Source organism: Ambystoma mexicanum, chromosome 9, assembly GCF_040938575.1.
Source record: "Ambystoma mexicanum isolate Mex_15411 chromosome 9, UKY_AmexF1_1, whole genome shotgun sequence".
NCBI lineage: Eukaryota > Metazoa > Chordata > Amphibia > Caudata > Ambystomatidae > Ambystoma > Ambystoma mexicanum.
The window spans coordinates 1,077,563,036-1,077,580,159 of NC_090931.1; the positions used below are offsets into that span (position 1 = coordinate 1,077,563,036).

At 40.2% G+C, this 17,124-nt stretch overlaps 1 protein-coding gene across 2 annotated transcripts in view; it reads left to right on the top strand.

Annotated features, from left to right (window-relative positions):
- ACVR1 (activin A receptor type 1) overlaps positions 1 to 17,124 on the top strand; it is a 903,677-nt gene that overhangs the window by 80,408 nt on the left and 806,145 nt on the right. For both annotated transcript variants that reach the window (XM_069616402.1, XM_069616400.1), the window contains exon 2: positions 15,539 to 15,618. The gene's annotated coding sequence lies outside the window, so the exon portion shown is untranslated. The remainder of the gene's footprint in view (positions 1 to 15,538; positions 15,619 to 17,124) is intronic.

Consider the following 17,124-nt stretch of genomic DNA (forward strand, 5'->3'; position numbering starts at 1 on the left):
GGGCCAGCTGGTGGCAAGTGCAAGGAAAGTGCCGGGAGAAGGCTGTGGGATACAGAGACAGTCCCATGGTGCAGGTAGGCAGTGCAAGGGAAGAGTGGCTGGGCCAAGGACCGAGATCGGTGAGTGGTCCAGTAGCAGATTCGGTGCAGGTTCAGTGGTTTTAGCAGGGGAGAGAGGGAGAGAAAGCAGAGGCAAAGAGGAACGTTTTGAGGTGCTTCCGGAACCTGAGATGGTTCTCAACTTTCAGGGAGGCAGGAAGGCTGTTCCAGAGGGAGGCCCCTACTGAGGAGCGAGATCTACCCCCAGCTCGTTGCTTGGATAAGCGGCTGACCCTGAGCTAGTTGGAGGTGGATGAGCGAAGAGCTCGAGAAGGAGGATCTTTTGGAAGAGAGAGTTGGAAGGTATTTTGGCCCAAGGCCCCAGAAGGCCTTGTGGACAATACAGAGGGTTTTGAACTTAATCCTCGCAGCCACTGGGAGCCAGTGCAGTGATTTCAGTCCTGGAGAGATACGGTCCTTAGGCTTGAGGCCAAGGACAAGTCTTGCAGTCCTGTTCTGGATGAGTTGCAAAGGGCGAAGAGTAGAGGCAGGAAGATTTAGATAGAGGCTGTTGCAGTAGTCCAGCTTTCAGAGAACCAGGGCTCTGGAGACAGTGAGCTTCTGGGGGAAGGAGAGGAAAGGAAGGATCCCTCTGAGGAGTTGTAGCTGGCAGTGTGACTTCGAAGATGACCTCAAGGTTTTTTGCCTTGCAGGTAGGCACAGAAATAGGGCCAAGGGAGGCTGGCCAGAGAGCTGCAGGGAAGGAGGGAGTGAGTGTGCCGATAAGTAGAATCTCAGTCTTGCTGGCATTAAGGCAAAGGTCGTTGGCGGCACACCATTCCTGGATAGCAGAGAGACATTCAGAGATGAGGGAAGGGGAAGAGGAGGCCGAGGGTAGCCTGAAAATGAGCTGGGTATCATCCGCGTAGCACTGAAAGTAGGGACAGAGAGCGGCTATGCGGTGAGCAAGAAGTGCCAGATATTGGTTGAACAGCCAGGGGGAGAGGTTAGAACCCTGTGGTCACCACAGGTAGAGAAAAAGATGTCAGAGAGGAGGAACCCAGTTGGACCTGGGAGGGTTGATTGGAGAGGAAGGCGGTCCGCCACGCCAGAGCCTGACCAGTGATACCCAGGTTATCACAGAGACGGTTGAGCAGGATGGTGTGGTTGACGGTGTCAAAGGCAGAAGAGAGGTCGAGCAAAATGAGAACACAAGGGGTGTTAGAGTCAAGGCTAGAGAGCAGGTCCTGCATGTAATTTTGAATAGAATCTTGATGGAGAGGGTCAACCAGTGAAGCTTGCTCAGTGTTGGAGAGATATGGTTGATTTTGTAGGCACCTGTAATGAGGCGTGCTGTGCACTTGGGGGTGGGGGGAGGGCGGGGGACGCGTTGGGGGATGGAGGTGATGTGCATCTAGAAGCCCAGTATTTTTATTGCATATTATAAAGCTTGTCTTTCAACGAAACAATAAAGTACATTCCTGTTTCGTACTCGCATTGTTCCTGCGTCCTGGCTGTCCATCTTGTGGTCCTGCATACTACAGACAGCAAACCCGTATCAACTTGAGGACCATCAAGAGTTTATCTAAGCTGGTATGCAGGAAGTGGGGCTGGGCTTCCGTCACTGAATGTTTAAAGAAAGAAACATTCTAATGCTGTTCTTCATAGGCTGTCGAGTGTTGAGCCACAATGTAATATATGGTTTATAGTCATTTGGTCGAAAACAAAAATGTCGAAATTCATAATGTTGAAAATAAAATGTCGAAAAAAAGTCAATTTTTTTTTCAATACGTTTTTTATTCGAAAAGGGGGGAGATTCCCCCCAGCCCCCTTTTTTTTTTACTTTACCCATTTTTATACTTACCAAACCCAAAAAATACATATAAATTAAAAAAATATATATTCAACTTTTTTTTCGAAATCTTTGTCATTCGACATTTTTTTTCGACATTATGACTGCACACCGTAATATATATTAAAGACTCAGAGTAGGCTTTTAATGAACTGGTCAGTTCGGCGACATTAGTTGAAGCAGAGCTACATTCTATTTTTCAGTACTTCCGCAACGTTATTTGTGTCTGTCGCGTCCTACCTGTCCGTTGTGGTGAAAAAAGCCCGATAAATCGCCAAGAGATATCAATTTAAATGGTTGCTCACACATAAGATATGCGATTATCAACGAGGGCTAACAATATGTATCGCAAAATAATAAATATATAAAAAGAACACTTGGATGTACATTTTATGGTGCATATCTTGTGTCTGAGCAACCATTTAAACACAATGTAATATAACTTGCCAGCGAGCGAGGAATAGCCTGCGGGCACTTCTCCGATTGAAAGGGGTTGGGATTGGATATTCTTGGTCATTGGCAGCCAGTAAAAGATGTACATGTCCCGGAGAAAGTGCAAACCGTTTGCTAATCCAGACAGGTAGCGATTTAATTAAGTGGTCACTGTAACCTTGTCTGATGTATACCCTACTAAGGCCATTGAGTAAGTAGAAATCTGAGCCAACAATATTGTCTAACTGTAAATTTGGCGTTCACAAGAGCCTCAATTTCCTATTTCTGTCTTATGCCTATACTGAACAAAAAAAAGTGCTTGATCAGCGAATATCCAAAAACCCAACCCTCCTCTGGTTTGCCAGCATTCAACCTTCGCTGGTTAACTCCCATACATGGCTTGAAGCCCTAGGCATGCTTGCAGTCTGTTAGCATAGATATCGGGTCATCAGGAAATGGCAAGCATGATCTGTGGGTCGTTAGTGCAAGTGTAATGGAAAATCAATAGACTGCTACCCGTGGACAGAAACTGCTACAGGGGGCCCCCTTCTGGAGGTCTTGAGTGACATGATTATTGATTTGGTGGCACTATTGGTAAGGTGATCGCCCGTGACAAGTGATTGAATCTTCTTTGTAACTACCCTCCATAGTAGTTTCATCAGATGAAGTAGACTACATGTAAGATGTCCACTGTTTGTATTGGCCAGGACAAGTTCAGGGTTTTCAATGCCGGTTTAATGACTGCACGCTTAAGGCCAGACTGAAACCTGCCTGGTCTGAATTTCTGTCTAGAGTTTAGGCAAGTAACTGCTGAATATTTTGGGCAGCACAGGTCTAAAGGTGATTTTGGACTGAAGCTCTTATTCGGGCGATATATAACCAGTGGTGACAGGGCAAACCTGCTGGTAACAGCGTACTGCAGTGAGGTCATTTCAACATGTACACCATGTCTGGTTTTTGAAAACCAGCAAATAAGATACTTGCATTGGTTATCTGCAATGCTGTCCATGTCATTGCAAGCCCATTAACAGTGTTGGCTATTTTGACATAACACTGAAAGGAGCAGCTTTTCATATACAACTTAAAGGTATGTTTTTATTTCCTTTTTTTTATTTTACATTTTAAAAAGCTTGAAGCACCTGCGTCCTGTCAGCGTGGGTGTTGTTAGTCATGCGAGTGGGGGGTGGAGCCTTGTGGTGCGCGTGAGGCTGCTCAGCCGGGCTGGCGAGCAAAGTGCGTGAGAATGCATGCTTGTATCGCTTAATAAAGCTTGTTTTCTTGTATCCGATTGGCTTTGCACAGCCAGCAGGGTGTTAATAATTTGCATCACGTATGTGTGACGCGAATGAAAAATATATAGTTTGCATTCTTTGTGTACTTGTTTTACATGGGAGTTGTGTGCATTCTTTTTAATATTCCGTTAGCCACATTTTACAGCTGCTTTATTTTTAATCCTATTCAAAATAAAAAATACTATGAGCTCATCTTGCCAAAGGCCCGCCACTATGTAAATTTGGTTCAATTCAAATACTTATATTGTTCTGCTTTCTATACATTGAGATGTTGAAATGCTTTACTTTGTTTGACCAAATTCTGTGGCTCTTGATACAAGTGGTGCCTAAGCTTCTTCCCTAAAATGTGTGCCCTTTTCTTTTTGCTGCTCTGGACCCTGCTCTGGACAAAAGTACTATATATCGATTTGATACTAGGATTACAAATGTAAATTTGCATTGTCTGGAGAATTTCTATATTCCTTGCCAGGCTTGCCTAATGTTTGCTAAATGAACCCGGACACACAATTGCTTGAGTAACATGTCTCCATTGGACTCCCCCACCAAAAAAAAAACACACCTTCTGCTCTACCCATTCCCATCTGCGTGTGCTTGCTCCCACTCTAGTGCATTGTTGCTTTGCTTCACAGCTAGGCCCCCAACTATAGGAATCCCTATCCATGCATGCAAGCAATGCCTGTAATATTTACCACCCAATAAAATATTGATGCAAGGGTAAAGCCAGGCTTAAAAAGTCACTCTCCGCCTCTATACGGTACATCCCCATAGCACATTATTTCTCACTTGCCAAGAGTCAATTGTTTGCAAACCTGATATCCTGCTGAATCGACTCCTGTTAGCTACTTCAGCGGCTGGCACTGCGAGTCCAGGGGGACTCTTGCCTTCTCAGCCCGCGCTCGCTTCCTGGAGGAGGCGGAACCCATCGGCGGTCACGTGACCTATCACGTGACTTGATCACATCTTAAAAAGCAGCCCTGATCGTTCGAGCGGCGCTTTTGTTTTATTCAAACCTGATATCCTGCTGAATCGACTCCTGTTAGCTGCAACATCAGCGGCTGGCACTGCGAGTCCAGGGGGACTCTTGCCTTCTCAGCCCGCGCTCGCTTCCTGGAGGAGGCGGAGCCCATCGGCGGTCACGTGACCTATCACGTGACTTGATCACATCTTAAAAAGCAACCCCGCTCACCCTTGCGGCGTTAAGCCCGGTGCGGAGTAAAGGGCGTTGCCTTCTTATTTTTACAAGAACTGTGTTGCTGCTGTTCGGCTCTGAGAGGCATAGACATCGAGTTCCGTCACACAGTCAAACTCGCTGCACTTCCCGCCACCTGGAAACAAGGTATCTTGATAATTGAATAAACTGTGAATTTTTTAGTCCTTGACTCGGATGAGCTAGTAGAAGTAAGTGAGCCTGTTATTAACTATTTTTAATTAAAATCATACAACAAGGTACTCATTCTAAAAGTTCTATCTAAAAACTACTCTATACTTAAAAGTGATGAAACTTCGTAGCAATCCGACTGAAAATGATCTGAAGACACCTGAATGGGAAGAGCCTATTATATCAACCATGATATCTGATGATACACCGATGAGCACACAACTAGATTTTGCCCCATCATCTTCCTCTAATGTAGTGCCTCCACAAACCACAGCACACATTCATTTAGAGTCGCCTATTTTAACTCCTAATAGAGCACACGCAACTCATGAAGCTTGTCCTCCCCTAACTGAAAACTGGAAAAGAGGACTCGAATTCACTGTTACAACATCAAAGATACAGAAAAAAATTGACGATCACTTCGGTGGAAAAATAATTCTCAAAGAAGCTGCCCCGGTGATCATTCATGGTGAATCCGCATCCACTAAAGCCGTTCCTGCTCCAATATCACCAATTTCTGATACAACCATCCATCCCCTCGAGAAGATGAATCTATCAAATTCTGATGGGAGTTCAGACTCTTTATCCTCTGACCAAGATATCAATTTACTAATGCCTCATACCCCGTCTGAAGTTCAAATTTTGCAGGACGAGCCTCTTCAAAGTCCACCTGGTCCTTCTGCACATACTCTACATGCTCTTAGTTATGTTCTAAATTCCTTAGTCTCTGTCTTTGAATTGCTAAAGGGTGAAGTTCAATCACAGACAGGCTCCCTTATTGAATTAACTAAAGAAGTTGCTGTTCTGGATGGTGCGATGGTAGGTTGTTGCAATCTTATTAACAACAATCTTTTGCAACAAATTCAAGAACTCAAAGTAGAATCAACAAAACAAGGAATGGATCTCTCTGCCATTCAGAGATCCATGGCTCTTAAAAATACATTAGAAGAATCCAATAAAAATTCACTTCAGGAGCTTCTCAATCATATACAAAATTCTGCCATCAAAGCTCCGTCTTTACTCACTTAAGCCACTAATAATGACATATGCCAGCCTTTAGACGATACTCCCTTGTCTGAGTCAATTCTCGATGAATTTCGAAGACTGGCTAATGTAAGTATTGAGTGTGAAAATTAGAATATTTTAAACACACATATAACAATTGATCCGGTCCCCATCAATGAAGAGCAATGTGTGGTGCATACTTCATGTCCACAACAACCTTCGTCATCAGGAGGAAAGAAACAAAGAAAAAAAGAAGCGAGAAGGAAAAAAAGATTACGTGACCAAGGCATCAACATGAAACACAAGAAAAAGCACACCTCTCAAAAAATTGTTAAGAGCAGTACTACAATCAATAAACAAAATCAAGAGGTAGTTCTTTCAAATGATATGGAGAGGGTAAAGAAAACAACATTGATGACGTCAACAAGTTCGCAGGCCACCAAAGTGACCTTTGATCAATCCACAGGATCTTCTACATCATCTCCACAGAAGACTTTAAAAATAGCTCCAATTTTCCTTCGGAAAAGTTTTTTAAAAAATGTTTTATCATCTCCACCTAGTAGTACTGTTAATCAAACCAAAGAGGCCCCGCGGACCATTGCCCCCATATTTCTAAAAAATCATCATCATGGTCAAAATCAATCATCAATACTTGATCATGAGATAGAAATAAAACTTGGCACTGGTAAATTTAAAACTCTACCTCCATTTGGCTCAAATGAAGTATATGTTGCAAACGCAAGCCAAAGACCAGATGCGATCTCAATATCATTCACTCATGAGAGAGAACCTGTTGTCTCTAATTCTCGTACAACCCTTGATTCAAACAAAAGTATAACTTCTTTTCAGACAAGAAAGAAACAAAAAACATGGTCCACCCAAAAAATTGCGGTATCTCTATGGCGAAGCGATCGATCAAGTCCACAGTCACTTCGCAGAAACGCATAGTTTTGGCATCAAAAGCAATCTCTAAAAAATACCATTTACAGACTTTAGCACGTCAAGACAATGTTAATAACGATCAAGGGAAAACCACCATTGCTGCTAAACATCATGTAAAATCCAATCTAGACAGCCTGGCTATCACTGTGGATAGTTCAGAGTACACTCCACCGTCTACACAAAATAAATCTGAAAAGCAAATCAATCATAATCTTCTTTCACACGGATCATCCCAGCAGACTTTAGAAGAACATAGAAAGGAGATTCGGTGTGCAGTTGACGCATATATGTCAGCACAACCAGCCCAAAAATACTTTAGACACTACGACCCAACTAGCAACTTCTCTCTCCATGGTCAAGAAACCTCTATTCCAAGACTAGAAATCTCTCGTCAAGCTTGTGAGGCTGAAATTGGGACTGTTAAGACTCAACTCGTATCCCAGCATTCTCTTGGACTTAACTGCATTAAGGCAAACAAATCAAACCTCCATAGTCGATCCACCACTAATGGAAAAAACAATGCCTGATATAAACAATGCGCTACAAGAAAAACATCTTTTAACAGCACTGGGACCACAACTACAACGACTAATTGAAACAACCATAGCAAATTCTCTAGACAAACACGTCTCACCAGAATCGATTCCAGCTAAGTCTGACCCTGTTCTGTTACAGAACAAAAGATTATTCAAAAATGATCCCAAACGACCAGCATTGCATTCATTGATCATTGCTTGTCGTCAACCCCCAAATGTGCAATATGATCTAAATCGCAGCTCCATACTTACCATCTTTGCTGAAATTCCTGAACTAGAAGATATACACTCAAATGACATTCAGTTGGTAGAGTTTGAAGATGCCCAGATTCTCACTTCAGTAAAACTGTGGATAAACTCTAGAGTGGTTGTCAATACCATATGGTCAGCTAAGAATCATCTATATGATTTAGGTTTTGTCGTCGAAGTCAGTCATCTCTCATCTAAAACTCTGACGACAAAGTCCTCGCCTCTAAATGACACTCATGAGAAGAACATTGAAACAACTACCACCCAGGACTCCTCAGTTGTCTTTAGAAAGTCTTGCAATTGCCAGTTAACTCATAATGAGCACTAGCTAGTTACATCTAAGCCTCGAACTCATGTCTCTCTAACTAGTTGGAATACGAGAGGGTTTCGTCATTTATTGAATACTGTTGAATTAAGCCTTGATGACGTTGATATAGCCACGCTTCAAGAAACTTGTCTTACTAGTGCCCCAACTTGGGACAATTATAATATACACACAAATTCAGCCCATAAATCAAATCATGGACGACCGACGTCAGGGCTTCTTATAGCTGTTAAACAAAATCCTCTCATTGAATCTGAACATTGGTCATCTCCAAATTGTTTCCAGCAAATGATAAAACTTAAGATTGGTGAATCAATATATGCCTTAATAAACGTATATTGGAACCCTGCTAATATTTCCGACCACTTATTCATGAGAGACATGAATTCTTTAATGCATTTGGTGAGTCTTGACAACACTATAAAACATATTATTATAACAGGGGATCTAAATTTGCATTACTTTGATCGTCATAAATCTTGTAATAGATTGATATTATGGAACCACTTCATCGAGGCACATAATCTTCAAATGCTAAATGGATCATTTATAGATGACATTCCCCCACAGCCAACGTGGCATAGAGGTCAGTCCTTAGCAATTATTGATTACATTTATGTAAGCCAATCTCTCATCTCACAAGTTTCTAAGTTCGAAGTAAATCCCTCAACTTTGAGTGATCACAATTGCCTCTCTATGCACTGGAATATAACTGATTCGATAAGCGTTCAGGCCACTAATAACACCCTAGATTTCGTAACTGTCAATTATGGTGGTAATCGCCTATGCTGGAGTGACACCTCTCTAAAAAGATTTAATCACTTCTATGCCAGATTAACATCTGAAGCTAATATACACTCCATGATACAAACGCCTTACCATAAAGTAATGCAACTTTTTCAACATAAAGCTAAAAAATGTATGTTGTCTAGCACTCGCACTATGCATGTTTCCGATAGGGTCGTGGAAGCTGCAAAAACACTATATCGCTCGAAAAAGCGACAAGCTTTGAAACTGCCGCCCAATTTAAGAAATATTGTCAATTCTCAACTAAGGACAAACTATAAAAATTGGCTAAGATCACACCGAGCGATTCTATATCAAAATGACAGCTCCAACATGCTAAACATGATAGCAGGAAAGAATACTTCACAAATTTGGTCGATAATTAATAAGGTGACTACAAATCACCAAATAACAACAATCTAACAATGTGTCTGAACAAGCATGGATTAAGCACTTTTCAAATTTATACATGCCATGTTCAAACATAAATAGACAAAACCTGCCAGAATTAACAAACCATTTTACTTTAACTTTTGATAAAGAAGATATACTATTTTTTATAAATAAAGCAAGCGCTTCTCGAGCTCCGGGTCCTGATGGGCTTTCGAATTTTACGTTAAAGCAACACCCCGAAATTTGGTCTGAGATATTATACAATAGGTTTTCAAATATAATTCAGACACAACTAATCCCGGATTCATGGAAGCGTTCAATTATTCTTCCAATTTACAAAAAAGGAAATAGATCTGATCCAGCAAGTTACAGACCCATCGCCTTGTTGGATGCCCCGGGAAAGATTTTCAATCGCATTGTACTCCGGGACCTAAATAATTGGGCTTCTAATTTAAAAATGAGAGATCCCTTTCAAGCGGGTTTTGTGGCAGGTTTAGGAACAGCCCCAAACATCATGACCTTAAATATGTTGAAATCACAGTGCATAGTTCGAAATAGCCTGCTATATTTGGCCTTCATCGATTTCAGGGTTGCTTTTGACTCTATTGACCGTCATTTGCTTTATCAAAAATTAATTCGCTTTTCATGTCCCTCTTCTTTAATCTCCATTATAAAACAACTTCATACTAATACCTCGATCCAAGTTCGCCTCACCATGGAAGGCCTGCTCTCTAAATTAATTCTTACTGGCCGAGGCCTTAAGCAAGGCTGTATTCTGGCATCCTTTTTATTCAACTTGTTTATTCTTGATCTTGGTGAATCTTTTGTAGACATAATTAGTGATGCACCAAAATTGGGCCTTCAACGCATAGCCTGGTTGTTATATGCGGATGACTTAGTCCTCTTATCCCAAACCCCTAAAGGGTTACAGAATCTATTAGATAAACTATATGCATACTCAACGGAAAATAATCTTATAATTAATCTAGAGAAAACACAAGTAGTTGTTTGTCAAAAAGTTAACAACAGCTCTAGTGCGAAAAAATATAAATGGCATTTAAATAAGGTCACCTTAATGAATGTTGAAAACTATAAATATCTAGGCTTGACCATTTATAACACACAAAGTGAAAAAGCCTATGTTATCACCCTCAATTCCAAACTCGACACATTGAAATCACAAGCCAATATACTTGTGCATCGTTATGGTAAGTTTTCATACACTCACATCATGACCTTTTATCAAACGAAAGTAGTTCCGATTTTATTATATGGAGTTGACACCAAACTCCCTATTAGAAGCAACATATGGGACTTATGTGAAGCACGGTTTTGGAGATCTGTATTAAAACTACCGAATTGTGCCCCACTCCCCATGATTCGTTTTGAAATGGGTTTGATATCACTATTTTCACAATTAATATGGAAAATGTGCGCACTATTCAGGAAATGTTTGTTAGGGTTGGCTAAAAATAACATCTTAAGCACCGTAGCGTTTTATCTTGTTAACTCCCAAGCTCTTTTTCCAATTAGATGGCGAACTTGTGTGTTAAACGCCCTAGCAGATGCAAGTATATCGCTTGAGACACTCCTCACAAACCCTGATCGAGCCAAGTTAAAGCTATTCCAATATGATTGGATACGCAATACGGCCAAATGCTGTGCATACAAAGATTTTAATGAACAATGGTTTGGACAAAAAAAGCTGCGCACTATGGCAGACTACTTAGTCAAATTTCCAGCGCCACATACGAGACAACAATATTTACGATTTAGGTTTAATTTACTACCGACAAGAGAAATAATGGCAAGGAGAGGGCTGATTTCAAAACATTTAAATTATTGTCGTTTTTGTGAAAACTCAGACGCTTCTGAGACTTTACAGCACCTGTTAGTGACCTGCCCAGCTTTAATATTAATAAGAAATCTTTTTTTTTCTAATTTATTGTGTGCTTATGTCCCTATGGATGAAAATGAAATTTGGATTAGATTATTCAGGAGCACAAAATTATCTATTAGAGTTGCAATAACACAATTCTTAAATGCTATTTTATCTAATGATATCGAATGAGCCCCTTTTTTTTTTTTTTACTCATGTTTTCAATTTGTTATATATATTGTGAAATTCAGGTGATCAAATAATTTTACATTTTTATGATTAATGATCTAATATGGAAGTGTAATTGTATATTGTTAATTGTGTTTTCATATATTTGAAAGGTTGATTTTATCAGCTATACCAAATAAAAAAAAAAAAAAAAAAAATTGTTTGCAAATGGCTAGTGCAACATTTGTGGGAAATGGTATTACATTCCTTGAAGTTCTAAAACATTTGTGTTAATTTAATTCTTATGTTTGTCTTTCATTTTCATATAAGCGATTGCAGGAAATGATTTGTGTTTGAGATGATTGGGGTGGAAGGTTAGTAGGGGTGGTGAGAGAATGAGGTAGCAGTTGCTGCAGTGTTGTTGCATGCAAAGAAACCAGGCTTTGTCTGGGTAAGCTTTTACTTGCAAGCTACTAGCCTTGCCTAAAGTCACTCACCCACGCCACTCAATTCTTCACATACACACAAACACCATTTATTAGGGGCAGTTCTCACTAGCACATGGCTAGCGGTTAGTGCAAATTAAGTGTAGTTGAAAGTATATTCCCGGATGCTCCGAATGTTCAGATGAATAGAAGACGTATATTGGGATTATTTAGGGATATTTTATCACCGAGGGTCATTATCTTTGAAAATTGTTACGGAATTCCCTGACCTGCACAAAACATAATGTGAGGGATGTTATAATAAAAAGAGCATGTCTTTGGCTAACTATCACAATTAAAAGGACACTCACCAGACTGTGCAATTGTTCTTTATCATGTGCAAAGAAGACCATTACATGTTTTCTTTGTCATGTGTGAATTCCAGATCCCAAAACATCAAGCACAGGATATTATTATGCATTTGGAGTGTAGCTTTATACCGAGAAAAATGCATTTGTTGTAAGTGACTTTCTTTATTTGAGTGAAACTCAAGTATAGAAGACTATGGAAGGCATATTATTGTGTAATAGCACTCCTCCTTTCACCCATTGGTCTCAATTCAGTTATTTGTAACCTCCTACCCACCTCTTCTCCCTTCCCTCTCCCCCTCCACCTCAGTAAATTGTTCTACATACTGTCTCACTGGTTTGCTTCATGTTTGTATATATGCTTCTTTCTTTATTGTACCTTGTTTTTATCCTGTGAAGCGCTTTGGATTAAAGCGCTATATAAACCCAATAAACATAAACATCAAAGTTATATAGATTTAATTTAAACATACAGAGGCTGAAATAACAAAATGGAATCGAAATTGTAAGCTTGAATTCTCACTGAAAGGCACACTGGGGAACCCACAGAGGATCCAGTCTGGTTGGAAGCAGTTGGAAAATTATTGCATGCAATGGTCAGGCCAGATGGCTTGTAGACCACACCTAAATGCTCATCCATTGTATGCACGGTTAGATGTTTAAACTATATGCACATAATAAATTCACTTTAGGCACTCGCCAATGGGGATACTGCTTCAATTACAAAAGAGAATTTGTTACCCAGTTCACCATCCATCAATGTCAAAAATGCATTAGTTATGAGAGGTCAACTGAGAAGGTCCATGACATTCAGATGCACTGCGACCAAACCTCTGCCTTGTAGCAATCAAGGTGAAAAGTCATTAAGCATATGTACTTAAAGACACTTTACTTTGAATAGTGATAACCTGGAAAGGGAATATTTAGGTGATGCATCACCCCTACCTTTCTGTGGGGGTGGGGACAGCTTCAAGTGTATACCAAGGAAATACATTAATTTAAAATAAAGAGAAAAATGTGGTCATCGCATCAAAAGCTCCAATGTATTTGAACTTTGGATAGGTTATAGATGAGAGTAGTAAAATTAAATTGACTGAAAAGTAACATTTTACTTTCAGATTATCAGAATGCAATCCTCCAACATCTTGAAATGTTTGCCCCAAATATATAAGTTTTATCAAGGTAGCACAGATGAGTGAGAAATTAGAGTATAGAAACGTACTGTTTATTCAGAAGTACAGAACCCCTTCCAGAAATGTTAGTCGGGTGGTTGGAAAACCACACATCTGAAAAACTAGGGGGTGGGGTTGGAGGGAAATCTGGGATAGCCATAGAAGAGAAGGATGGAATATGGATTTGGGTGATGAAGATTGAGAAGGGAAATCATCTGGAGATTGGAGAGCAGAAGGACTAACTTACCCAGTGGGAAGAACGGTCCATTGAGATAAGGCTAGCCTATAGAAGGTAGACCATTCAGTGCAAGAGGATTGATTTCCAAATAAGATATCTGAATTGAGAGTTTGCTGTAGGAATGATGTCCGACCGTCTGGGCCCCTGGCTGGTTTTCCCAGAACTGGAAACTGCATTTTAAAATGTAAACACATTAAAAGAAACATCTGCAAATTCCCTAGATTGTACAACATGATCAGGGTTCAATATGGGAAGGTAACAGGACTGGAAATGAGGGGAGGAGAAATTCAAAAATCTGTATAGTGGCTAACATCCAAATATTCTGTGATCCTTGCATATATCAAATATAAAGTGAGGTGTGGTTTCTTGAAGGCCCACTTTGCAGTGAAAAACGAAATCCAAATCTGAAACCATTTTGACTGCAACGTTAAAATGGGATTGTCTTTGTAAAGTTAAGTATTGTTTGTGAATATAAGTAGTGGTTTAAACTGGTGGAAGGTTCTTTGGGCCATGATATCGTAAGTACCACCACCTAGAGAGGTGTGCATTTTATGCAGCCGGGGAGAGCCATCATATATAATGGATGTTGTGCAAGGAAATGCAGTGAAACCGAATTAATTTATATTCATGAAGAATTGTGCAAATTGCAATTCTTTGCATTCCTCTGTCTTTCAATGCTCAGTTGAGTGTAATCTGGGAGGCAGGAGGGTTTTCAATTAAGTATCTTTTACTGGAGAATAGTACATCTCCAACCCAGAGATATAAAGAGATAAAGCATTACATCCAGGCCCCTGCATGCATCTACAGTGAAAGGAATACATTTGTGTTCAAGTAAAGCCACAAACATTCCTCCATATATGTACAGATTGCAAGCAGAACAAATCCATGTTTAATGAAAGCCACATACACTTGCATGTAGAGCTGCACCCACACCTTCAGAAAATGTTGGATAGGTGTGGACTGAAAATATATATATTCCTGATAACATTACTTGTGAATTCAAACTTGGATGAGCCAATGCAAACAAGCACCTTTTGCTTGTACATGGCTTAACGCATAAAGAATGACCGGCTCGCAAAGGACCATTTGCCAAGTGGCATTTACATTACCTATCTCGCGCCTAATATAGAGGGGCTGTGAGTAAAAAAGCCTGAGTGCTATTTTATTTCTTTAACTCTCTCTGGTACCATGCATGTCTTAATGCTGGGGGAAATCAAATGTTAAACCATATTTGCATCATGTAAAATGTTCTAGTGAGGTTAACAAAATGAAACGCCTAGCAGACATGTTATGCCTAGAGTCTTTGGAGATGATCAGAATATTTAGAGGAAGACTTTGCGATTGAAAGTCAATACCCTTGTGGACTTGTGATCGAGAGATTCCAATAGGCAGGTACAATTTTGTTTCTATTGATCATTGTTTCAAGTACATGTATATTGTAGTGGTCTCCAGGGTAACCAGGACAACCTTTGATTTAAGTTGCTTCAATGTTTTAAATACATTTTGATGTTTTACTACCTCACTGCCTGTTCTTTGGCCCTGAAGTGTGGGGATGGGATTATATAGATGGGAGCATGAGATTGGTCTGTCATATCTGCATCCCCTACATTAAAAGATATACACTTTCTCAACAGTAACTAGCTCAAATGTTATTTAACTAAAATAATGTAGTAGATCAGGTTCAGAGGTAGCAAGGCACCTTGGTAGCCACATATTCTGGTTTTTCCCTATGCCTACATTAGGGAAAATTGGAATCACTAAATGAACAAAGGCAATGGGAGTGCCCAAAATTGAAGAATAATCATAGTGTGTGTAAGGGGTGCGGGGGTACAATGATCTGTGAGGTAGGGCTTCACGAGAAGAGTCATGAAGAAGGCTGACTGGGTGCACTAAAGAAGGCCCTGCCTACTGGAGTTTGCCAGAGCACTGCAACCTAGAACTTAAGTATATTCCTAACATGGTGTCCACTCCAGTTGCCCTCCTACGCTTGGTTTGAAGAATTTTGAGTAATAGACCTTTCTTTCATTTTTGTAATGGGTCCTGATGTTCTTTTATTGCAGGAGGCATGGCTCACTGAAACACTTTTCGTCGGCCGGAAGACCCTGCTAATGCAGCCCGCGACAAAGAGGTAGACCTAAAGGTGGGTTAATCGTAGTGTAACTGATATGTTTGGTTTCAAAGCATTTAGACAAATAATTTGTTGGCGGCCAAATCAATTTTGCCCTTGGGGGTGGGCAAGAGCGAGGTGAAAGACAGTAACATTTTGATTAACGTTTAGAACCCCTCAGGCATTGTCAAAACCAACAAAATAATGAAAGTGGCAAGGGATAATTTGGTCAAATGGCACAGTAAAGGAAGGTCATGAATGGCAGTTTTAGGCGGGAACCTCAATGCAAAAAGCCTTTTGGGGTATTCAATTATTACTCTTGGTCAGAATTTTGATTAAATTGGAACATGTTTCTCCATCTCTAGGTTAATGATACAGGACTACAGTGGAGCTGTCTCTTGAATCGTTGTGGGGGCGGCTGGTGATGTTAATGGTAGAACTGAACAAATATACATGGGAGGGGCACGCTTCTAGGGCTAACTTGCAGCAATATTTTTTTTTATCTGCCAAACAACTTCGCATTGAGACTATATAATAATGGTAAAAGGCGCTATACAAATGACGAGTGCAATAAACTGAAGTCCAAATATTAGTGCTAACTGTGCTAGTGACAATGCTACCTTAGTCTTAGAAATGCATTTGAGGAGTGTGCTGTAAGATGCCCACAATTGAACAGGAGCGATTGAAGAGAAGATTAGCCTAAATATTTTCTCAAGAAGGCACATTTAAGAAAATGAGTCCCATCTGATTGTTATTAAGCATTACAGGAAAATGCTGATTGAACGGAACCAGGACTCATTTTCTGATGGGATTTAGGTAATGCACAGTTACTTACAATGGTCACTGGCCACAGAGCATCTTCTCTTTACCCTATGGGGACTTTTAGTTGAAACACTAAAATTGCACAAAAAAAATCAAGATCTAAATAAACAATTCACTATGCAGTGAATAATCCTGTGACAAGGGAATTAGAAATAATGTTTTTAGTCAATTTCTGTAGTGTTTTAAATGTAAGCCGCAACATGGTGATTTAAATGGAGTGCTTCAAATTATATAAAACAATCAAACTAATAGATTTTGAGGTGACTTGAACAAAAGGGGCTATTGTGACGAAAGTACACAAATTAAACCCCTCCATTGTAGGGGCTTGGTTCGAGTGTTTTAAACAGATTTGTACAACCATTTGGGCAAGTACCAGTCAGAGCAACCGAATTGCCCAATTGTGAAGGTTTGTTTAATGTGGTTGAGATTAAGACTTCAGCCTTTCAGACCACTGGGTTCTGATGGGATATCTAGTGTTCTAAAAGCTGACCACATTAAGTGGTCACATTTTCTGTTAAAATTATTCAAAAACATTTAAAGCTTCACATTTACCAGCAATTTGCATCACTATGAATTGGCGAGGTGGGATGGCTCAGGGGTAACGCGTTTGCCTTGTAAGCAAGATAACGCAGCTCAACACAGGTTCAAATACGGATCCCGTGCTTGGAAACCAATCTCTGGTATTAAGTGTGTTATAAAAGTACAATTGTAATTAGA